Source organism: Lycorma delicatula, chromosome 1 (genome assembly GCF_047948215.1).
Source record: "Lycorma delicatula isolate Av1 chromosome 1, ASM4794821v1, whole genome shotgun sequence".
In the NCBI taxonomy this organism is placed as follows: Eukaryota; Metazoa; Arthropoda; class Insecta; order Hemiptera; family Fulgoridae; genus Lycorma; species Lycorma delicatula.
In genome coordinates, this window is record NC_134455.1 from 48,454,210 (window position 1) to 48,479,807 (window position 25,598).

Here is a 25,598-nt window from a genome sequence, read left to right on the forward strand (position 1 = left end):
ATAGAAAATAATGAAAGCAGAGTGGGCAACAGAAAATTTAGACAAAGAAATGACAGAAGATAATTGATGAAGAAAAAAGTACTGAAATGTTGAATTCTTCAGTATTTCGGACGATTTCTTAAAACTATTCAAGACGAAATATAAGACTAACACTTGCAAAATAAATGAAATGTTTAATATATTAATGTTAATTTCATTTTTCAAAAGAGAAATAAATAAACGGTCTATCTTGTAAAAAAAAGTCGGTTGATTAATCTGATATAAAAATCAAACATTCATACATCTCCATCTTAGGTAACAAGATGCTGTCGAAAAAGTGCAATCATAACATGAACTAAAACACAGTTACACTTAATTTCTCAAACATAGTTACCGCTGATATATTAGTTTATTAATATATCAGAGGTAACCATGAAAAAAATTATTTTTGGTGGAGGGAGAACACGGGCGTAAGTACCGTAAAGTATTTTACGACAGTTTAAATGAAAAAAAGTCATTTTATAGATAAACATAACCACGATTTTAAAATAATAACGCAATACCTATTAATATAAATAAATATGTAATGGACGTTAACTTGTACAATTGAAAATAGCTTTTACGAGAAAAAACAATTCCCACCACTGAAAAAAACAGTTTAATAGCGAAATTAAAAAAAAAATCAATTAGCAGATACTGTTAATATAATAGTTTTAAGTGTTCTTTCAAATTTATGTTAACCAAAAGAGACAAAAAACCGCTCAAATGTTTGGTTTTGTTTATTTTGTGAAGAAAAGCTTGTTTTTATAGATGTTTACAAATAAACAAAAAAAAATTACTTTGGAGATGTAATAATTAAATAATCAATTAAACAGTTATAAAGCTTTATCGACAAATTAAAAGTTAACAATAAGACGCTGCATTACCCTAAATAAAAGAACAAAATTACATTACACCGACAATCTAGTCGAATTGAAAAAAAACTGATGTAACACTACATTACATGACTTCCTTGTACATCTATTAAATTACATTACACATTTTTTCAAAATGAAAAGTACAATTTTATTTCATTATTAACTAATGATATTTTCCGTATTTTCTTTTTGTTATTGAATTATATTCATCATAATATTTTTTTTTACAATCAGAGGTTAATAATTATTAATAAATCAATATATTTAAATTAAAAAAAAAGGAGAAGTCTGATTCGAACCGATGAATCTTCCCCTAACATCCAAATATCTCATTAATTAAACTTTTTTATTTTGCTATAACTCTGGAACCAATGAAAATAAGTACCACTTATGATATATCTTTGAAAACGCTTATGATATATCGCTCACAATAAGGGCTTATTACTGCAGTTAAGAAAGTCCAAAATCCAAACTGTTTTGGATTTCCAACTGTTTGTTTTGGAAAATCCAAACTGTTTTGGATTTTGGACTTTTTTGGACACTTTTGGTTCAGTCCATTGCAATCATAAGGGTAGATGCACAACTAGAAGTTACAACAGTCCTAAATTCAAAATTTCAACATTCTACGGCTAATCGTTTTTGAGTTATGCGAGATACGTACGAACGTACGTACAGGCGTCACGCCGAAACTAGTCAAAATGGATTCAGGGATGGTCAAAATGAATATTTTTGTAAAAACTTGAAAACCGAAATTTTTCGCAATTACAATACTTCCTTGTACTTTAAAAAGAGACAACTTAAATTGTGAATAAATTAATAAAAAAAATATACATAATATACGAATACTTTTATATTCCTAAGTATACGAATTAATTGAAACAGATGTTTCAAAAAACCACAAGGCAATCCGGCACAGAAAAATAAGCATAAATAGCCGCTGTGTTAGTGAATCAGTGAATCTTTAAATTGATGTTAATAAGAAATAAATAAACTACTATAAAAAATGAGTTTTAAAATTTGCGATTAATAAAACGTAAAGTAAAAGTAAAAAGTTGATATATCGACCCGTCGACGTGACATACGAGTATCGATTGTGACAAACGGCTAAACTAATACTGATACCCACCAGCTAGAAAAAAGATAAATAAATAAATACAAACTATAAAAGTTCACGAGAGGTTTTACTTCCAGGCGATACTGTTCGCTCTCTTGGCTAATTTTTCTTAATATTTTCATAATTTATTTAAGACCGTTCAGAAAAAAATGTGAAAACAATAAGATAAATTGTAATAAGAGAAATCTTGTTTCTAGTTATTATACTAAAACAGCTTACTAAACGACTAACTGCATTATTACTTACATAATTAATTAAAAACAATCGACATTTTATAAAAGAATTAGGTAGTTTACACTTTGAAGTCTAGAACTCCTTCAGAGTTACAAGGTATACTTGGAGGTCACATCGCATAACGTAAGAAGGGGAAGGAAAAATTAATTCAATACGCGCAACCGCAAGGTAATCGAGCAAAGAAAACAGCCAGCGCTGGAATAAAGTATTTCCTAGTAAGCTATAATGCATAATATAAGAAGTTTATTCATATAAATTATGAAGAACACGTTGCTCGCTTTCAATTTTTACGGATAAAATAATTTCGATAAAGAAAATTATCAAACCCGATCAAAGAATTTCTTCATAAAAGTTTTCGCAAAAAATCTTTAACCTGTTTATCACTTACAACGAAAAATATGAAGCTGATTTACGAAGGATAAAGAGCTAAGTAAGACATTATCTAGTAAAGAAGCATATCCGGAAGAAAGCCTTTAATGCATACATTATTTTCATTTTCGATGCTCTTTAACGTACCTATTACAGTACAGGAAGAATAGAGTTCATAAAAACTCCGAGAGCAAACAATATTTACATTCGATGAAACTGAATTCCAGAAATAATCACATTATTGTGCTGTAAGTAAGAAAGGGGGCAGACAAATTTTTTTTTCAGATAAACCGAAATATATAGTTCTTTCAGAAATATTTCGCACATATAGATATGATTATAAATAATAAATTTTGATTGGATAAACAAGATTTTAATGACATTTGTACAAGAGAGTCGTGTATATGGGGCAATTTGCTGGTAAAATGTTGAGGTCATTTTCTCCAGGTGGTGGGGTAGATAGTTTGTCGGGGTACTTTCTCAAAATTTTACAAACATAACCCCACTTTATATTAAGCTCACCATGGTATAAAAATACCAAAGATAAGCATGCGTGCTTATCTTGCCATTTAAAAAGCAAAATTTTCCCCGAAGTTCCTCCTTCACCAAAAATCGAAAATTGCTTTCTTTTTTTGCGTATTTTTTAATCGAACTTTATTTAATGTCTTCCTAAGCATAACAGTAATGCAAGCGACTGAACAAAACATATTTTGAGGCAATAATGAGCGTGGGGAAGCCAATCAAAATTTAAAAATATCATTTTGAATTTAAAAAATTTTTTTTGGATTAATTAAACATGACACATTCTACAATAAAACTTCATAATACAGTAAATTATTCCCTCCCAAAAAAATCTTGTTTATGACAAATTTTTTCAAAGTATAGCAACTTTATTGTCAGCTTTTTTTCGGGTCAAAAACAACGAATAATATTTCATCACAAACAATTTTTATCACAATAAGATGAAAAAAAATCGATTGTAAAGGTTCAGAAAAGTTTACGTCACATTTTTCTGACTAAACGATATGTTCGGAGAAAAAATAACTTGCTTTTCTTCTTTTAGCTTAGCAAGTGTCACGACTTAGCCGACTTTGTATTCGTGTCCATTAGAGACGGTTCTTCCTTAGTTTTACTATAAATCACTACAATATATTTATAAGACACTATAATAACTAGAGTTTTCTGTTTATTTTTAATATTATTGTAAAAATAATAAGAAATCTATATTCTATTTACCGCACGTTGAATTTTATCTTTGTAATAATTACTTTAAAATTTTGCATTTGCTTAACTGCGGTTCTAAAATGTAAAGTAAAGGTTGTAAGAGTTTATTATTATAATACAGTAATTAGAAACATGATACAATTTATTTTTATTGCCTAAACGTAATCTGAACGCAGTTTCGTAAACAACTAATTATTAGGCAAACGTGTTACAGAATTAATTATGTCACTGACACGTTTTATTTATTTCTAATCAGTATATTCGTACCTCTGCAAGTCGTATAATGTAGATTTATTTATTTAGCTAAGATAGGTAAAAAGTGTCCACGTATCATTTTTTTAATAATATATATTCTTATTTTGTACAGTATCGAATCGGTTTAAGATGGTAGTTAGTCCTCTAAACATTACCTAAAATTTTTGTCTGAAACAATTATTGATATGACCAACCCTTACGGCAAGGGATGACCAAAATCTTGCTGGAATTGTAAGGTGGAACTTGTCGTATGCTAAACACGTGAAATTTTTTCACACGCAACCGTTGTCATATTGAGTAAATTTGAAATTTTTCTTAATTTTAAGGTGGAAATTTTGTTTATCCCCTACTTAGCACCGATGAAATCTAATTCCGCCTTCCGGCATGCCGAAAGGGATTATTTTTTTTTAAATTCTTCATGTGCTTTATGTTACTGCGATGAGAGTATACAGAATTCTCTCCTTGTATAGAAGACACGTAATATAGTAGTCATTTTTTTATTAAAAACTGTAGTCGGTCGGGTTTAAGAAACTTTTTCAAGCTAAATCAGCCTACCGTGAAAAAGTTGTGCAAATTCAATTATATCCATACGAACGAATTACAGAATGTGTTATTTAAATGTTGTGTATTACTACTTTCCTGCCTTCATAGCTCCAGATCTAAGCTGCAAGAAGTTAAGTATGTAATCAGTTAAAAAATGGGGCGTGGGCTTTTTTCCATTCTAGACGTCTCATGACCCAGGGACCCCAAAAACAAAAAAAACAGTGGGGGGCTTGTACGTGTGTTGGCATGTTTGAAGCTTAATAATTTTTGACTGGATAAACCGATGTTAATGATATTATTTGGTTATTCATACTTGTTCAGTATTTTACTTCGACATATATAATGCATTGCGCGCTGTTATGTTGAGGCGAGTCGTTTCTCGGTTCATCATCGTGAAACGTCCTCTCCCTCTTACGTCAATTCACCCGTAGCCATTCAATACTACCACATCCACCTACCCAAGGATTTGGAAACTGCTGGTTCAACTTATTTGTCACGTTGCGAGCGTAGTGCGGAGAGAAACATTTAAATAGAAAAATCCATCTTCTCTATAGTTTACGAGCTGTCTCAATCAAATTATTGAAACCTGGAATTACCTGCTCGTTCAGCAAAGCGTAGTACATAACATCATCTAAGTTACCATTAATGACAAACGGTTCAAGAAGTGTGTCACCAGTTATTCCAACTCGTACATTTAACCCCTCTGGATGCTGGGTATGACTTTTACGATAGCAACGAAAGTTTCTTGGGACCACTATTATGTCTATTAAGCCCCATATTAAGTTAATGAGGCTTCGTCAGAGAATAAAATGTTAAAATAAAGAATAGTTCTTGCTGTTAATCTGCGTCAAAATATCGTTAAATTCAACCCTCGTATCAAAATCATCTTAATTATGTTCTTGTACTAATTGAATTTTGTATGGATGTTATTAATGTATTTTTATACTTTTTACACTGACCACTTATATAAATTATTTCGTGCAATCGCATGTTTATTAACAAAAATTTCTATTAATATTCCCTATTTATCATCTAAAATGCGAACATGCGTTGAAATTTTTCTATTAAATTTGTGACTGCGATCCTGGAAATTGTATGATTTGGATGCCGTGAAAATAAATGCATTAGCTGCTCCTTTGTACGTTTTTATTTATCCAAATAAAAATATTATTTCTACTCTTACTTAATTGGAAAAAAACATAGATTTTTTTTTACCGAAGAACGTACGTTGTAAATTACAGTTTTTAATTAAGTTAAAAAACAAAACCAAGTTTCTAAGTCAGGTTAAATTTTTTAAATCTAAATTAACATTTAACTTTTTTAAATTTTTAATTCATTAATTTTTTTACCGTATTTATTTTTTGACCTTGGTAATTTAAATTTTTTTAAGCTTACTAATAAAAAAAAACACACACTTCATCTAAAAATAACACTAATGCAGAGACACTTAAACATCAGCTACTTGATCACAAAAATATAAATTTTGAAAAATGTAACTTATCTTTGATTCAGTTGCTGATCAGCTGTGACATTGCCAACTTATGAAATAAAATTTTAATGTTAAAAGATGAGTAAATTAATTATTATTTACAAATTCCAGACTAAGTTTAATTAAAAGAAGCGTTTGAAAAATTTAATAATTAATTTTATCGATTTTTAATTAACGTAATAAAATCTGTGGTCGTCATTCTGGTTTAAACAGTCAAAATTTCATTTTTTTATATCGTTTTGCTTGTCTCGCAAAGACCTTTAAGACAATGTTCCACATGACCATAAGTCCCATTTAATATGTTTTAGGCCTGCCACCCTCCTTGAAGGCCGAAGATTCTAAATTTGGGCTTACTGTGTTATACTCTCTTATCGGAGAAGATTTCCAAAGAGAGAATCGCGGGAAACCTCAAATAACAAAAAAAAAGATTAAAGGGGAACATACAACCGTAGTTCTAGCTATCTGAAAGGAACACATTGTTGGCCGCCATTTTGGATTGGGCGATCAGAATTTAGTTTTAATTGTATCATTTTTCCCGCCTATCGAGCTCTTTGAAATATATATAATAACCACTGGCCCCGTTTGAAATTTTTGAGTTGACCCGCCACTCTCCACCACCCTAAAATCAATAAGAGGTGAAATATACATTCAATGATGTAGCCCCTAGGTACACGGATGAATGTGGCAAACCAATTCAGTTATAACAATTATAAAAAATTAGAAGGGGCTTGTAAGTTATATTTCAGCCACCCGGTGTACAGTAAACACTAATGATTATAAAATACGTGTAACACACGATTATCATTGCGTATTTTAAAAATTATATTTTTTTATAATTTTAAAAGATAAAAATCAATTTACTTTTGAACAGGAAAATATAAACAACTATATCTGTAGTTAATTTTCTAGTAAATCACTACCTAATCGTCTCTTTCTTGTTTTACTTCCATACTCTTCCCCCTTTCACCGCCCACCCGGTATTTGCTGTTTTCCAAGTAGCAGCTAATGAAAACCTTATTTTTTCTGAACTTAAGAAAACGAAAATACTGGTCTCATTATTTTTAAGATAACCGTTAACAGAAAAACTGTAGGCCCCAATTTGGTGAGAAAAAAATTAAATTATTACTTAATACGATACATATTCAACAACCTTTTGCGGTTTGGTACAGAAGTAAGTAGATTTAGGTTGAAAAGTACTCAAGAATTTTTTTGTGGAAAATTAATTCTTGGGTTAACACAGGTAACCCGTTTTAAAATTTTAAATTTTGGAAATCAGCTGATGTTTCTTCATTAAATTATACGATTAGGGTTAGAGATTACAAGTCTTCACTGTGTAGATAAATAGTGAATAAAAGAAAGTGTATAAGCGAGTACGAAAATTGTTACTGAATGATCTACAGTTAACCAGTACCTGACCTTGAAAACAGTAAATAAGCTTGTCCTACAACTTTCGACCACGCCTTAAAAAATATACGATAAGTGACAATTCCACGCGTGTTTATATATATATAGAATTTCGCAACTTCAAATTTCAGCAAAGATGAGAAAAGTTGCTCTCTCAAATATCAAAGATATTACTGATCTTGCTCAGCTATTTAAATATGTAAAGCATATAATTTTAAATTTATATCTGTATAACAATAATGAAAAAAAATTATAGAAAGTAAAAAAAAGTAAATCTGTAAATACACTGTAGGCTTATTTTCTATTGAAATCTGGTTAGAGTTCACTAGACAATTGCACAGTGTGAAACTGTTACGATCCTCCTAAAGTCCTTGTAAAAATGGACATCTTAGTACACAACTTGTAAAACTTACTATGATTAATTATGAAACCATTTCCTAAAAATGTTCGTTAAGCAAACGACTTCAGGATTACAATCTGACGATTTACGAGTACTAGATCATTATAATATGTTTTTCAAAATAAAATTATACGTGATGAGAATAAAAAATTAATCTTACTTATCTTATTTATTAATAAAAAACAGATTAATAATAAATAAATACTATCAATGACAGGCGCGGCCAACAGTTTTTACCTCCGTGCTGAATTGGAAAGAAAACTTTTTTCACGGGCCGAACGAAATATTTAAATTAAAAAAATGTTAAATAAAAAACGGTTCATTTAAGTAAACAAAATTTTATTACGGAATTTGTTGTATTTTTATTAGATTCATTAAAGAAAAAGTTTGTTCACAAATATAAATTGAGCTGAAGATCTCTAAATATTTCTTGGCAAGTTTTTTTAAATTTCCGTATTCCATTATTCAATTGGTTATAAAAAAAAAGGCTATTATTGAAGATTTTTTCGCGAGCCCCATAAATTCATTACGCGGACCGTATGTTGGCCGTGCCTGATATACAGAGTACACATAAAAAAATTACACGCCCATCAACAGAATTAATTGTCGTATAAAACCGTACTCGAAGTCGATAAATAAGATATAGGATCGAGTAATAAAACGCAGAAGAGAAACTAAAAAAATAGTAACTTAAAAGCTGTTACAGCTAAACGCTTGTTACATCTACATCACGATGATTTCAATTTACAATGGATTCATTTGAATGCGCACATTCCCTTTAACTAAACAATTTATTTATTTGCTGAAGAAAAAAAGAATAAAAATCTGTAACACTGCCAGTAAAAATACACAAATTAAAATAGGAACGAAATATTAAACGCGAGTAGTGAATAATATAGTATGTATTCTACGTCATCTAATAAAAAGAATAGCCCGACTGACTAGTTGAATTTCAAATCAGTCAAAATTTATTCTAGTAATGTAACGTCAACATTTTTACAGTTCAATTCCTCTACAGTACATACGTTCAGTATTATTTGTAAATAGATTACTGGCGTCTCGTTTACTCAAATGGATTTGGTTAAATCGGCAACATTTACTAAACTCCTTCCATTAACTTCAATCTCAAACATATCATTCTTTTTTCTTATTTATCCACTTAAGTCTAACCCTAATAACAACGTTCACTAATTCTCGCCAATTATGATCTCCCATTTGGGTCGGCTGCAACCATCGATTCTTAAATATCTCATCTGCTTATATCTTTTATGAACATGAAAAAGATTTATAAGATGCCCTTAGTATATCTTTTACAAGATTAATCTTTCCAACAGATTTTCAACATCCATATACATATTTAACTCGAATATGAATTCAAGTCAAGTTTTTGAACCGAAGGAGTCTGAAAACTATAATCAGAAGTTTGAAGAAGAAGCAAATCGAAAAATCTATACAAAATTAACATTGTAATCTACAATAGTAGATTTCTTTGATAATACCACATGGGTAATCGATATTCTTTAGTTAAGCAACCGAACGATGGACTTCCAACGTACTTAAGCGCCGTTTAGCTCTCTAACGTGCGGAAACATTCTGCAAGGGACTGACTTCGGTAATAATAAGCTCTCTGGCTTAATCGATAAAGATCGGATAAGAAATGTTTTTTCATTAATATTCTGGTGCAATCGTGAAACGTTTCTTTAATTTTAATAATATTTTTTTTTCGTCGAAAAGTGTATTCTTTAAAGTTTTATGTTTCCATTGAAAAAAAGTTTATAAAATTTCCTTTTTTTCCCCTCTTCAAAATTTTAATTTTTTTCAAAATTTCTACTGGCGCGTTCAAAAATTGCTATTAAACAGCTTCAACAAATTAATTATATAATAGAAAAAATTTCCATAAAATAAGATAATATCGTATCTTTGGTTCTACGTTGTTAGAACTTTTAATTGTTATCAGGTAACCTGTTCTATAACAAAATTGCTAATTGTCCCGGCAGGATTACTACTCGTATATAAGGAAAGATATCATGTAATGACGTACTCGCAGTGCACATCAGCGATTGAACTGTTAACAGTTACGTAGTACACGCACAATGGCTTTATGCGATTATCAAAATCTAGAACACTTTTATGCATTCCACAAATTTTTATTTTACAAACATTAATAATTATTTTAAAATGAATCAGCACGAGTAAACGTACACTTTTGTTTCTTTTTTTTTTTTCATTTTACCAAAATGCTACTTCTATATTTATATTTAACGATATGTTTTGAGCACCTTGTGTAAGATCTCCGTTTATCAAACTCTGTTAGAAAACTTGTTCGGATTTCCATCTAATAATGATTTGGAAACGGTACCGGCTGACAGAAATACAGCGGTTTATAATTAATATTCTTAATACATTGAATCAAAACAAACATTAAGATTTCTAATAGAAAGTAATTAACTGTTATTCCACCATTTTTATTAATCGTTATCAACTAATTATCCGCCCGTGTGGACAAATACAATCTGGCCTAAGCTGTCAAGCGTAATACTGGCCTAAAAAAATTGACAAGAAATCAAAGGATGTAAGCTTAAATGACTATTCGTGTCGAAAAAATTGCAGACCACCTTAACAAATGTTGCCATATTTTGACGAATATTTAAGTGATAAGAAAAATTATATCAATAAATTTGAACGATAACAACCTGAAGCGTTAAAACATTTAAGCACAACAAAGGGAGTTAAGGGTTTTGTTATGAACAGGTAATGTTAATTTTATTTACATTCTATTATTTGGCAAACCATCTGGACAAGGGCAATCCAGTCAACGGAAGTTCATTTAGGTCAAAGAAGGATGAAAAATCAAAATTGTAATAACTTACATTCCATTACCCAAGACATTTTTCAAAGTTAAAAGTTATGACCGACCTTGTTACTCTATAATCAGATATGAATCCATATGTTGTAATTTCAATTCGATAAATCGGCTGAAGAAAAAGTTTATAAGTTTAAGTCTTACATATAATAAAGTAAATAAAAATGTAAATCAGAAAGTTTTCTTTTTAACCTAAAACAAATGTTAGTTTCGCAAAAGTACTATTTAATGTATATTTACAACTATTGATAGAAAATGGCATCAAAAACAATAGACGATATAAAAACAAAATAATAATAATAGAGATCTTGAATTCACAAACGTAGTTATTCAAGCATGTAAGTGTGATTTTATGTGTATGTGCGTGCGTAATGACTGTTATCAACGGAACATCAATATACATACAATTTAAATGAAAAACAATCAGTAAATATTCCAGTCAATTAATTAAATATGCACACGTCAATCGATAATCAAAGTAAAGCACCCTACATTTATACAACGCAATAGTAAATATTTTATCTGAACTGATAATGAATTTCATAACGATCGATTTAGAGATTAATGATTAACTTAGTAATTATAGAACAGGAATTTAAAAAAAAATCCTATTCAGTTGTTCCTAATTTAATTATTCAAGTTTCAATATTATTTATACTCGTATATAATAGATAAATGTTTGTGTATGTGTGTGTGTGTGTGTGTGTGTGTGTGTGTGTGTGTGTGTGTGTGTGTGTGTGTGTGTGTGTGTGTGTGTGTGTGTGTGTGTGTGTGTGTGTGTGTGTGTGTGTGTGTGTCAACAGTTGCAACTTAAAACTGTTTATAAAGCACACACATATATATAAAATTTTTAATTAAATGACTAACGAAAATGAATTCTACTGAATACGATTCAGAGCAATTACGTCGTACGTTACTATTCTTGCCTATTTTCGCAACCAATGTGCTGTTCAACAGGTAATGCAAGCAGCACGACCACTTATGCGATATTAAATGAAAAAGAGGTCAATAAAAAAAAGCACAACTATTTAATACTTTTAGATACCCGCTTAAACCGAAGAGATTATAAGCTAAAATATAATCATGCTAACCATCCAAAAATAAAAACAAAGCAACAGATAGATTTGCTAGACACAAATTTAAATACAAGAAAATATACGTACGAATGAATTATTAATCGTTAGACTCCTTCTATATTATACGGAATAGAATAGAGTACTGAATTCATTCATCCAAGATAACATTTGACCAAATCTAGCACTTGAAATAAGTATACATAATCTACAGGTAAAAACTCACAAAAAGAAGGCAGACAAAAAATAGTGAAGCGAGCTAGCTAGTTAAGAATCCAAGTGCACTAAAACACGACACAGCACAACAAGGCTCTTCACTCAACCAAGATACCGAGCACATCGAATACGGCACGCGTCGAGACTGGCCTGCCGGGCCGACTGCGCTTCGTTGCATGCCTGCTAGACACGACACGTTCCCTTACTTCTACTCGACAACGTAACGCACTCCCACCAGCCCGAAGCCAGCTCGCCAGCCGAAAGCTAAACCTCGAGCCGTCTCGCGACGAATAAGCACTTGCAAGTAAAAGCAAAGGTACAAGACGGTTATCAGTTAACTTCGTGGTGACATTTGACAAACGGTTTGTAAACAAATTTTAAAAGATTAATACAAACAACCTACATTGCAACACGTAATAACCTTAAATTGTATAATTAAACGTTGTAAACGCCCAGTTAACTGCGATTCAAGGGTAAAATAAAACAGCAGAACAAGTACTTATTTCTTTGCTTACGACGTTTTACAGATCTAAATATTTTCTTACTAAATGTATAATTTCGTGCTTACGGTAGAAAAAAGTAGAAACTATCATCAGTTCACTTCCAAAAATTTATTTGCAATCTTAATCTTGAAAACAGTCAGCAAAAGAAGTTTCAAATGTAAAAAGATCTGTCTAGTTACTACTTCAATGACGTCAACGTAAAAATTATAAATATAAATAATAAGAAAAAAATAGATGTTTCCTGGATCGTAAGTGACAATGCGATACGATAAGGAATAAATAAATGCTAAAAGCTGACTTCATGATAGAATTTCCACAAACATAAAATAAATTAATAAATAGTTTCATTACCCCAAAAATAATCTATACACCGGATAGAAATAAAGAAACCGGTAACTAAATGACAGTAAGTAAACGAACGACAAATAAGACCCTTTTACTGTCACAGATCTCCAACAAGCCACACGCTACCGCCTAACTGATCGTATTATCCTTTCACCGGGATAACGGTAAAAGCGCATCCTCCGAACTAGTCGGTAATGCCAAATCTACTGATACACATCCCTGTCACTTTGGCAGGTCATAAGTTAATCAATAGCAATCCATAAATAGCCAAGGATCACGGAACAGGGCTTAATCCTGGGATCAGAGTTCCTAGCACGAATAAATCTTTAACAGACACTCAATATGCTCGTGCGCGGACAAATGAATCGATCTTCACCGCTTCTAGTAAGGCTGAATGCCGAGACAGATTTTTGTAGGTAGTTTTTTAATCCGGGGCTCACACCACGTGGTTTAGGTAAAACCAAACCTATTATTATACTGCTCCAGCCGATAAACTTTTACTGAAACATGAGATGACCCCAGTGGAATGGAGTAGTTAGAAAGTTTAACCCTGCTACCTGCCCTCATCCGTATAGCTCACCACTACTTTCACCAATGAAAATTTCAATATACCGCCGTAACAGTGAACGTTTTGATATCTTTACGTCACTGGGTGTCACTGTCAGTATTGTAAACCAATATCTGTCTGTAGCATTAGACATTAAGCCGATTTCGCCGGTCGCACAGCCGATCCGCGTAATCCCCGAATCCAATTCCTAGCACGGAACTAAATTATGCTTTGGCCCAAGGACCAGTGATAATCCCAGTTATAAAAATTAAAAATAACATGTTATGCCATTTATAGAGCTAAAAATGTAGCAACCAGTCTCAGGAATTACAAGCCTCTCACATTACGCTTACTAGGGAAAAAAGAAGAATAGTTTCTTATTGCTTTCTTTACAGAATCGCACGATCACTTGCATAACGGTATTCTTAGTACATCCAAATACAGCTGATACCAAGCGCAGCGAATGAGCCAGCGTGAAAACAAAAGTAACCTCAAAGAAGAAAGATGCGTGTATTTCTTTTCTCATCAGACCCCTAAGAATTTACATTCCAGCAGTTTATTGGTCGTAATTCGAATTTTAAACAAGCCGAATAAAAATTATAATTTAAGGAAAATTTCCCAATAGAAGAAAGCGCCACTTAATCTTAAAGGTATTACTAGGAGAAATTGGCTTAACAATTAACATATTATTATTATTATTATTATTTTTACTTATTTATTTTTTTTTATAATATTAATTTAAGTGAAAAAGATAATAGCCTAATCAATAAAAAATAAAATAATAATAATAAAAGTACTGAACTGTATCTTACGATTTCATCTTTAATAAGTAAATCTAAAAAATAAAGGAGGAAAACAATCATATGAAATAAACGACAAAAAATAAAAGGTAAAATTAATACTAGCAGAACACTGTTTACCCTACCAAACTTAATAATTTCACTAAGTTGAGGCAACTTACACAAATGGTGACTGTAAACAATCGCATATGATGAGCAAAAATGCAGCAACATGATGATTGTAGAGCATAAGCTTTGAAAAAGATCGCACTAATACCTTTCTAACAATTGGAAGCTAGGTGCTTTAACACCAAGGAAGTAGCAGGGAGGCATTAACTCTATTTGTATTAAATTTAAGTTATAAAATTCAGGAAATTAAAATTCAGTAATTTTAGTAATTTCAACAACAAAAAATAAATAAAAACTTTAATTTTCGTTTGTTCAGAAAAAGTGTAGACTTTTAAAAACCGTAGTAATGAAATTTATAATAATCTTAAAGCAGTAAAGGCTTAGAGCAGATTGATTAACTTGCTTTAATATTAACTTTTAGTTGTTTATTTATTTATCATGTTTGTTAAGCAAATAATATTTTTATATAGTTTATTTTTACTACTTCATATCTTTTTGAGTGATAATTCAAATCCCTCATTTTAATTTTTAGAAATAATTTATGTAATATTTCTGTAATGTTTTAACATAGCGGTTACAAAGTCGCTTTTAATCGATTGTGAAATAGTTAAAAATGAACTATTAAAAGAATTTTTTTTAATCAATTTTTATTTTTATTTTAGAGTACAGATAATCTGAACTCTATAATAAGAAATATTTTAATATTTTTATAGACTAAGGAAATTGCTATTCATTAGCATAAAAATACGACTATATACATTTATTAAATAAAATAATTGCTCGATTAATATTTTTTCCTTATTTCTAGCAAACTTTATCAGTGGAGGGGATGCTTAATAATTGTCTTAAAAAGAGGTGGGCGCCAGATGGAAAATGTTTGAGAATTACTGTTATCAGTTATCATAAAGTTTTATTTTGTTTCTTGTTCCAATTATAGTTTTATAACAATAACCAGTAACAATGTTTGACTTTTATTGTAAGTAGGCGGATTCAAATACTTTAAAGAACGCAGCATAGGAACAACTTCACCTTATATTCGGTAAAATGCAGAATTAGAAGGGCGCTATATTGCGACCACGGTTTTAAGTTAAGTTGATCCGGTAAATTCTTTAAAGTCGGTCCACCTCGTCGGTGTATTTAAAGGACAAACAGATAAATATAGGTAACAAGAAAAAATCATGATAATGATAATACGAAAAAAATGTAATTTTATACGCAGTATACTGTATAGTCAAGTCGCCGTTGTGAAACTCAACTCTATTCGCTAATTAACATTACAGTTTAAACAAATTACATGCTAACTGATGAATTAATGTAAATACAAGTAATTGGAATAGCTAACGACATACTCGTAAGCAAGCAAAATATGATCTAATCTTAACCTACGTCATTTGTTTATGTTTGACTTCTTTAGCAATTAATAATATGAGAAGCAAGTTTTAACCTCGTAAACTGGTCTATAATCGTTCTTAACAAGAGAAAAAATATATCAAAGATACGAAAAAGGGAAAACGCAGAAAAACTTCTACCGGTTCAAACTTTGTTACTCGCTCCGTTACTAGGTTTTCCATTTAAAAGCCGGCTGTTTTTTTATAACCTATACTTTCGAGTGTTGCTTGAAACTCTTCAGGTTCCAAAGAACAAATTTTTAAGGTATCTTGAAGCAAATTAATTAATTACATTAATACGAATAAATATTTACAAGACCCCGGTCGGTTAAACATTTTGCCTTCAACACTACGTTGTACATATCTACCTTTAGAATGGAGTTTGCTTTAAAAAACCAAAGTGAAAAGAGGAACGTAGATAAAACATTTGGCTCTTTCCTTCTCGTTCTTACCGGCCGTCTTCAGAGAGAGGCGAAAAAGCGACGAAAATAACGTCGCCTACTCGTCCTTTTTCCGAGGACTTCACTTCCCTCCTCGGGTCGCTGCCGAAAGAACGCTCTCGATTGAACTGCACTCGTCACGAATCTACCTGACGGAAGAATATCTTTGATTTATTATTATTACAAATTCGGACATACGTTTTCTTTATCTTCGAGTTGGCGAGAACATAATGAGGTTGTCGACAAAATAAATAAATCTGTTACAAACTTAAAACATTTTCAAAACTGTTTTTATAATGTAATTTAATAAAATTTAAAAAAAATTCTCTTAAAATCAACCTTTTCATCGCGATATCGGGTAAGGACAACTTATCTTTTCACATAAGTTTATACGAGTTAAAATATATCGTTATATATAATCTATATATATTAACTACTTCAACAGAAAAATTCGTAGTTTATAAAATTAAAGCTTCATTAATAAATACGTCAACACAAAACACTATAAAATATAATTAATTTTATCAAAACTATACCGAACAATTGTAAACACCACACAGTGCGATATTCAAAAAATAAAATAAAAATTCAATACTAATTATTAAAAATGACTAATCATAACAGAGTGATGCAACTACATAAAAATTTTAATAACAATTATAATTACTTAGTAATAGTAATTACTAAGAATGTATTATACTCGTATTATCTCGAATTGTTTTCAACGAAAGTGTTCGTAAAAGAGTGGACAGACCATAGGAATATGCGACGGTTTAAGTTATATAACTCAAATGATATACATAATTTATTAAGCGTTAGACACGTTTTTAAGCATATTTTGTTGTTTTTTTTTATAATAAAAATGATAACAACGAACTCCTTTGTAACAGACTCTTCGAATAAAATTTGGTCGAATGAAAACAAAAGTTATTACAGAAAATAATGATGATATTTTTAGTAATTAAAAATGACCTACGTTAACACCCAATTTTGCATTAAAAAAAAAAAACAGAACACCGTTAAACAACAGGATTGATACAAAAATTTTCACCAAATTAATAAGCTACCAAACACGTTCAGTTTTCTTTCAAATTTTAGGCGATTTCAACCGCTCAATAATTTTCAATTACTTTACTTTTACAATCAACACGGAACTTACAGCAACATATTAATGTGAACTAATGATAAGAAGAGGATCTATTCTTTATGAAGTAGGAATTTTGGATCGGATATCAACAAGGAAAAAGTACCGACTGAGGATCATGAGGATGAGGATCCTAAAGGTTATGATAACGATCATGAGGTTAGGCTACCTAGCCCTAACCCATACTAACTTTTTCCGTCAAGTAGTATTTACTCGTATATCCAAAAATAATTTATTTATTTAATTTTTACCACAGCCCTACATTTTTTGGGTTCCAAGGCGATGTGTTTATTTTTCTTTCCAAAGGTTCTAGATTACATAGCGGTCGGGTTAAGTAGTTTCATACGCTAAAAATATTTCACAAGCCTTGAGTTAAGTATGGTAAATAATCATTTGAAAAAATCTGTAATTGTTTTAATCACAAAGCAGAAACCTTTTGAAGTGTTACTACATTTATCGGGATGAACGACACATCCGCCATCTTGAAATACTATTCAATTAAAATAGGCTTTCATAAAATATGGTAATGACAACATTAATCGACTGATTTTTAACTTTTTTTTTATCAACCCCATAACTAAAATAATAATTGGCGACTATTATTATCGTTTTAGAAGTCTATTATTATTATTATTATTATTATTATTATTATTATTATTATTATTATTATTTTAGCCCAGTGAGAAGCAGCGTCTTCCCAGTTTTATCAGAAGGGTTTAATCCCGATCCGTCATTTAATTTTTCACAAGCTACATAATTTCTCGATCGTACTCACAACCGCAAGCTTTGAGTTTACGGGCAAATTAAACAATTAAAAATATTTTTATTAACATTAGTTTGGTATCTAATTAAAACGCTTTACTTTTTCATTATTACTCACAGTATTAATAAAACTGAAGCACCAAATACAACTTTTTAATGCTTCCCTAAGAGTGAAACCTTTCTCTGCATAGATTCCAGATATGTAAGTAAAATCTTTCTATCATCCTGAGTTTAATAGAAATGGCAAATTAAAGATCTATAAAGTTGATATGACTAATTTTATGGGATGTCATATATTTACATTAAAACTTCTTAGCAGATGCTCTTATTTTGTAGGCAGTCTCAGGTACATCTCGAATTAAAGTCAAATAGTAATCGGCTTGCATATTAACACTCCATTTGCCTTTGTAACGGTTTTCTGACATTGAAATATCTTGATTCAAACGTTCACCGTGTTCGTCACCTACTGTCCCAAGGTTTGGGGAAAGAAATCTAAATGTGAATGCAGGAAATGGACATTTACTGACATATTTACATCCTACAGTCTCGTATGAATTTATCCTGGTAATTTTAAACTCACAAGCAGTGAGTTCTACAGTGGCCAACATAGACTTAAAAATTTCATCTCTGACTGGTTGGTTCCCTTACTAGTGATCCAACAAAAAAAACCTTTTCAATTTTCGCTTCCCTTACTTTAGGGAATTTCTGCCGTACGTGCAAGATTCCTCGATTATCCTTCTTCATAGCTTTTACAAACTTTTTCTATTATTCCGGCTTTGATATGAAGGGGTGGTAAAAATATTTTTTCCGTTTTAAATAGCGTATCTTGAATAATGTTTATTCCACCAAGAGTAAAGTTCTCGTGTTTCTTCTACTATTTTACTACATAATGGTGATCCCTAAGCTCTGCTGACCCATTCACAAATAAAATATTGTTTTATCTTATATTTGTATTTTATATTCTCTAACTGTACGACTAACAAGAGTTATTAATTTTAAATCTCTACATTGCGGCTATGCTTTTTATTATTTACTTTTCAATAACAGTTTTCGTAACTTCACGCTTTGTTTCATATTAATTCCGTAACAGATCGGTACAGAAGTTTATTCACTACTATTGCGAAACAGAAATGTTTTTAACCTATACTTGGAGGAATCTATGAAAAGCTGCCACTCCTCAGGTTCATGATGTCGCCCTAATTGTAGACCATATATAGATGTCGCCCATAGACCATATATTTGTACAGAAACTAATTTTCTTCGACAAAGTATTAAGAAAACTTTCTGTCGGCTTTGATGAAGGATGATGATTTTTTTTTTTTTTAAGTAATTCCAACTTTGCAATGTTGAGCCTACAAGTTCAGCTCGATTTTTTTAAAAAGTTTAAATCTTACAGTCGTTTCGCTCACCTTGTGATAAGATGTGGTTTACTGAATTGTAGTTCGAAGTCTCAATTACGACTGCCTTCTTCCATGACCGCTTCTTCATTACCGTTTTCACGAAACAAGTTTTCAAGAACCGGAATGCTTCACTACGAGGGACAAATCTGAATGTAGATAGCAATGAAGGATAGAGTACACCGTGTTTAGACTTTTCAGAAATTTCAGACACATTAGTTAAAAAAAAATAACAATCGGTTAAGTGATCTTCTGGCCCACGCTAAACAATAAGGCCTTTCGTGTGCCTTTTAGTGATCTTCTATGTTACCGCACAGTTATTACATATTATACGAAAAAGGAATGTCTTATCCTGATAACAGATTTTACAGTTCAACTACAATTTAAAAGTTTTTTTTATTTTTAATTAAAGGTGTAATGTTTTTCTTATGCGAGTTTACGGTGAAATCACCACACATGTAATAAAAACTTTTCGAATCATTTACACTCTTACGAAGCATCATGAGACTTAACTGTTTTTACTATTAAAGGTAGTAGGATAACTAAGCCAAAAGCTTTGTGTTATTTTGAGTTGTACAGACATGATGAATCTTATTTATATAGGGTTTATACAGAGGTATGATGTCGTGATATGTGATGTTTGCGCTTTGACTTAAGTTATTGTTTCACGGTTAAGAACTGATTTAGTTACAATATCGAATATATATATAACACTATTAAATAAAAAAAAAAAAAATACTTGTATAATCAATTACAAAATAATACAATTTTCAAAATTAAAAATTTTTCGTAAACGTAGGATGATGGAAAAATTCTGATTTCAGATTCGTTTCCAGCATTAAATACAGATTGGTTTCACGTATCACATATTAAAAAAAAAATGTTCGTACATCAGTATAATTTTAATAAGTATACCAAATATACTGCCGCCGAATGCATAGCGTAAAAACGTTTCTCAGTTTAATACTTTTCAGATAGATTTTTTCTTTCGAGGAGAAAAGTAACTTAGATATTTAGAATTGGTGGGCATCAAGCATGTAATTTTTTCTTATGTTCATAGAAATCGTTCAAATGAAGGAAATCATTGTGACATTATAAATATTTAAATAAACAGTTTTTAAAATACGTTAATTCAAATTATAACTTTAAAGATACTGAAGGAAGTTTCATAACAAAATAACAAATACATTTTTAATAAAGGATTACAATTTTTTAATAACAAGGCTAGTTTTAGAAAAACAACTCAAATCGGCTGATTGTGGTATGGAAAATCATTACGGGGAAAGCTTATTTCATCGATATTATACACTGTTTAGATGACGAGGTTACATTGCAGAGAAAATTTTATATACTTTTTTTATGAAAAAACTAATTAAACCAGCTTTTCCGAAAATTAATATAAGTAAAAAGGACAATTTTTTATAATATCGACAAAAATAGGTAATAAAGAACATCGTATGCATTTTACACTCTTAACTACTCTTGCCTTAAAAACACAATTTACTTACAGTAAAAATACATTTGCAGCCAGAAATTTTATTTACAATAAGTTAATCTTTTATCAGAACTGTACGAATAAAATTATCTTTACAGAAAGTTATTTACAGTTAATCCTGCTATTACATTATAGCGATAAAATAAATTACTAAATAACGAGAAAATACTGCCATTTATTCCTAAAAAATAACAATATTCACATACATTAAACGAGACAATTCAATTATTTTCGCATTGCGCAGTATATCTACGCTTTCGAAAAAAGACTATGTGCTTCAATTTCTTTTTATAAATTACCGAAATATCAATAAGATTCTTCTATTAGTTAATTAAAACGTTTATATATATCGTTATATCGTATAAAAACGCATTAATATAACGCTGATATTTCATAATAATATCAACGGTAAGATGAACCCGGTTGTTTTACTCTTTCACAGTGCACTTCACTAATAACTTAAAGATTTTTCATTTAACTATTCTTACTAAAAAAAAACCCGACCGTTCTTATTTTAATATTTATTTCAAGAGTTATTTCTGAAAAATAAGAGAAACGACATAAAAATTACGTTAATCCACAGGACACCAGTCGAGATATTAAGGTTGTATTGAGAAAATTATATTATTTCTATCTTTAGCTGATATTCAGTTAAAATATCAGGTTAATTAATAAATTTACTTAAAAAAAAACTAAAAGGACGTGAAAACATTTTCTTTTTTTATAAACAAACGTAATTTTCTGGAAGCTTTGACATCGTTTAATTTTGTTAATCTTTCTAAAACTGTAATAGAAAAATTGTTCTAATTCCAAGGAGCAATCCCGTCAAACGCATAGTAATGACATATGATATTTCATTAAATTACAGCTGTTGTTTTCTATATTAAAAAATAATATTTCAACTTTATGTGTAATCATTCTGACTATTCGTACTTCTTCATAACAAGTTTTCATTCCGTATATCTTTGAAGGTACTGTAAAAATTTTAATAAACCAAACATCGACAACAAAAACTATTATAAATAAATATAATACTAACGATTAACTACAAAATAAATATTGATGTTTACATTTAATTAAAATAAAAACGACCGTTAAAAAATAAACAATATAATATCCTTTCTGAGCATTTTGAGCCTAAAGTTAGCTTGATTACAGCCTAAATCGTTTCAACTTCCCACCAGACTGGCCGCCACGCCTTAATTCATACCTTATGAGGTATAAAAATAAGGAGAAAAAAATTATAAAAAAATGTAAAACAGCATCAACTGTTAACCGTAATAGAAATCTCGTATGTTAATTAAATCATTAATGTTAATGTTTTTCCAGTAAGTTGTTAATGTATCTTCTGTAAGTTCAGAAAAATCAGCCGTGTCTTTAATAAAATCCGCTAATATGGAATAAAATTTCAGGCAATGAGATAACCAGCTTGCTTTGAAAATGATCGCATTAAAAGCTTCCATCTTATACTGTATAGGTGGAAAGAACTGATAGCGTTCTATCAGTGCAAGTACTTTCTATGTAAAAATAGAAATATTATTAATATTTAATAATATCACTTAAATAAAATTAACAAAAACAAAAAAAACAACACATCACAGTTACATCTACCTCAACTAAATTTTCGGGATACCGGAATTCATGTAATTTTTATTAGTAGGTTACAAATGAAACGATAAGCTAGGAATACGCGATATTTTTAAATATTCCAGAAAGAAAAATTCTTAATTTATTCTGTGAAAAAGCTTATTTATTTGTGCGTTAAATAGGGCAAATAAAACGAAAACTAGCATCAAATCGTAATACGCGTCAACAATTAAAAATATTTTCAGTAAAATTAATCTTTTTTGCATATTTACTCTATACTAACTACAGTGCTATATTACAGAATGACAACAAATTCTCTTGACACAACGAAATTCTATTTTTACATTCTAACACCAACAAAATAGTTATAAATAATTCTGTTTAACTGCGTATAACAAGCATAACTATTAAAATATAATTAATTAATAAATAGACTATTATTGAAATAAAATATCAATTTAAAAATATTATTTATAAAGTATAATTTGAACGTAATGATAGATCACATTAGCGCGAACAGACTACTCGACCTATATGAAAATAAGCGATTTACAAAAGTTTATTAGAACAAATAAAAGAATGTAAAAGGAGAAGACGAATTCGGCATTTAATAAAAAGTAAAATGTGATCGTACAGAACATTTTCTGGAAGTAAAGTAATTTTCCAAATTTAGTTTTAATTGGACTAGAGTTTTATGTAGTGTCTATGACGGCTAAGTAGATTTAGCCGTCAAAATAAGATGATGTGCATGAATATTCACAATTATATGAGTAGCTCTTCAATAATTCCTAATAAAATTAAAATTTTCACGATCGATTAATATATGGTTGCTACTTATAGATGAGAACAACCCCTATTAGGTGTTTTCACTCTTATCCTCTATGGGGGATTAAAAATCTACCTTCAACTTCGTAAATAAATAGATGTTTGAGGTGGGTGTGTAAACATACATCATTAAATTACTAACCGTAAACATTTCTACGGCAAAGAAAGAACTCAAAGTAAAATTAAGAAGGTTTGATAAAAAAAAAGATAAAGAAATGAAAGATTTGATCAAAAAATAAATTATGGGAAATTAATCAATTCTCCCGTAATACGTACAATTTCGATAACAGTTTGATAAATATCTTTAACAAAATATTAAATCAAACATATAACACTGGGGAACAAAACATATTTTTTTTTTCTCTCAGAAAGAAAAATATGTGATTCTAATAGTCCTACAGAAAACTTCTGTTTTAAGTTCATGAAACCTGGAGTGTATTGTCCATGGCCTTGACGAAATTTTTCATTAATCCTAGTTTGATAAGTAACGGAAGTAGATACACATTTTTAGGATTGATTACACAATGGGTCATTTTTCACTTTTTTCTGTTCAATAATGAGTGATTCGCATTTAGCCATTATTAGCCATTCTTTGCTAATGAAATGATTTTTTCTCTCCCTACTATCCAATTCAAATAAAAAACAACAGTACTTTGTGTAACCAAGCTGCAGACCAAGAATAAATGCCATTATCTTCAAATCACCACAAATATTCCATTCGTACACTGTATATTGAAGTTTTTCCGATATAAACTTTTCATGTATTATATGAATATATAATAAATATATAAATATAATATTATATGTAAACTAAGTTTTCATTTGTCTCTCATACTAGAGTGAGTTACAGGTACTGATGGGAATTTTTTTCCATTATGCAGAAGCACAGTTTTTAAACTAACTTTAGAGGAATCGGGGAACAAGCGCCATTCTATTGGGTTATGTTCACTACAAAGTGTCTCCATAAGAGAAGAAATGTCATTACAAAACACTAAACCATTTTTTTCAGAAAAATAGTCTTTACATTCAGAATGACGATTACGGTAAGTACATATCTTTGTATTCTTTTTAAGAAAATTCCATCCTTTTAGCCGTGAAGCAAGCATTTCAAACTGTTTTTTGGGTAACTTTAAATCTCGTATGGGATCTTTAAGATTTTCTTAAGTCGGTAAATGAGGCTCAGATGAACTGAACTGGTTTGTCGAAAAGTCGTATCAGCAGAATCTGTTTCATTTTCTTCCTTACTTGCATCAGACTCTGAGATCTCTTCATCTAATGTTACGTGTTCTGGAGGCTTCAGTATTGGCAATTCTTCGAGTGCGGAACTGGTCTCATGATGGAGAAATTCCAAATACATTTTTTAGGAAAACAGGATAAAAAAGCATTACGTACTCGTGAGACAAAAATCATGTTAACCAGTGTAATTATCAAACAAAGGAAACACGTAAATTAAAAATATACTTACCTAAATTTAGTATTAAATTACGCCGAATACATCACATCGTAATGTCTGATTAATATTATATTTAAAATAATAATAACGTTAAGTTTAAAATTCGGCAAATAACATATCACGCAAATATATACCTGCGAAAAAAACAAAAAATCAAAATTACAATGTTACAATTTACCTTTGTACTTAATATTTTAATTATGATTACAAATAATTAATATTATTTTATATTTTTAATATAATTATCTCAAGTTAATTAATGAGGATATTGTAATTAATTTTGTCTATATAATTAAACTAAAAAAGAAGTATGAAACTATGTTACAAGTACATCCCAACCCCTTAGGGGAAGACACCCTCCTAGTGACATTCCGGTCCCCACATCCTTCCCCCCCGTTTACCATAGCCATGTAGGGCTTTAACGGGAGTGTTACAAGGTACAGGACAAAATTAAAACAGCAACAGTCCGAATTCAATACGGTTTACATCTGTGCGGAAAAAATTACTATAGGATATTATTTCCTACAGCTACACATAAATTATTATTTTACAACGGAGACATTTATACGGCAAAGAAAGAGCTCAAAGCGAAACTAAGAAGTAATTAGAACACATAAGGTTGTCTCAATATCTGTCAAGACTCGACTCTTTCATGTTTTACACTGCACAGTCAAAAAATGTCAATATCGTCCAAAGAAAATTGTTCAGGTTTAACTGATGTTTT

At 30.2% G+C, this 25,598-nt stretch overlaps 1 protein-coding gene across 3 annotated transcripts in view; it reads right to left on the reverse strand.

Annotated features, from left to right (window-relative positions):
* Positions 1-25,598, reverse strand: part of gus (splA/ryanodine receptor domain and SOCS box containing gustavus) — a 507,417-nt gene that overhangs the window by 366,245 nt on the left and 115,574 nt on the right. For 2 of the 3 annotated variants that reach the window (XM_075354536.1, XM_075354547.1), the window contains exon 1: positions 12,091-12,261. The exons of the other annotated variant lie outside the window; for it this stretch is intronic. The gene's annotated coding sequence lies outside the window, so the exon portion shown is untranslated. Of the gene's footprint in view, positions 1-12,090; positions 12,262-25,598 lie in introns of those variants that run through there. 3 annotated transcript variants of the gene reach the window in all.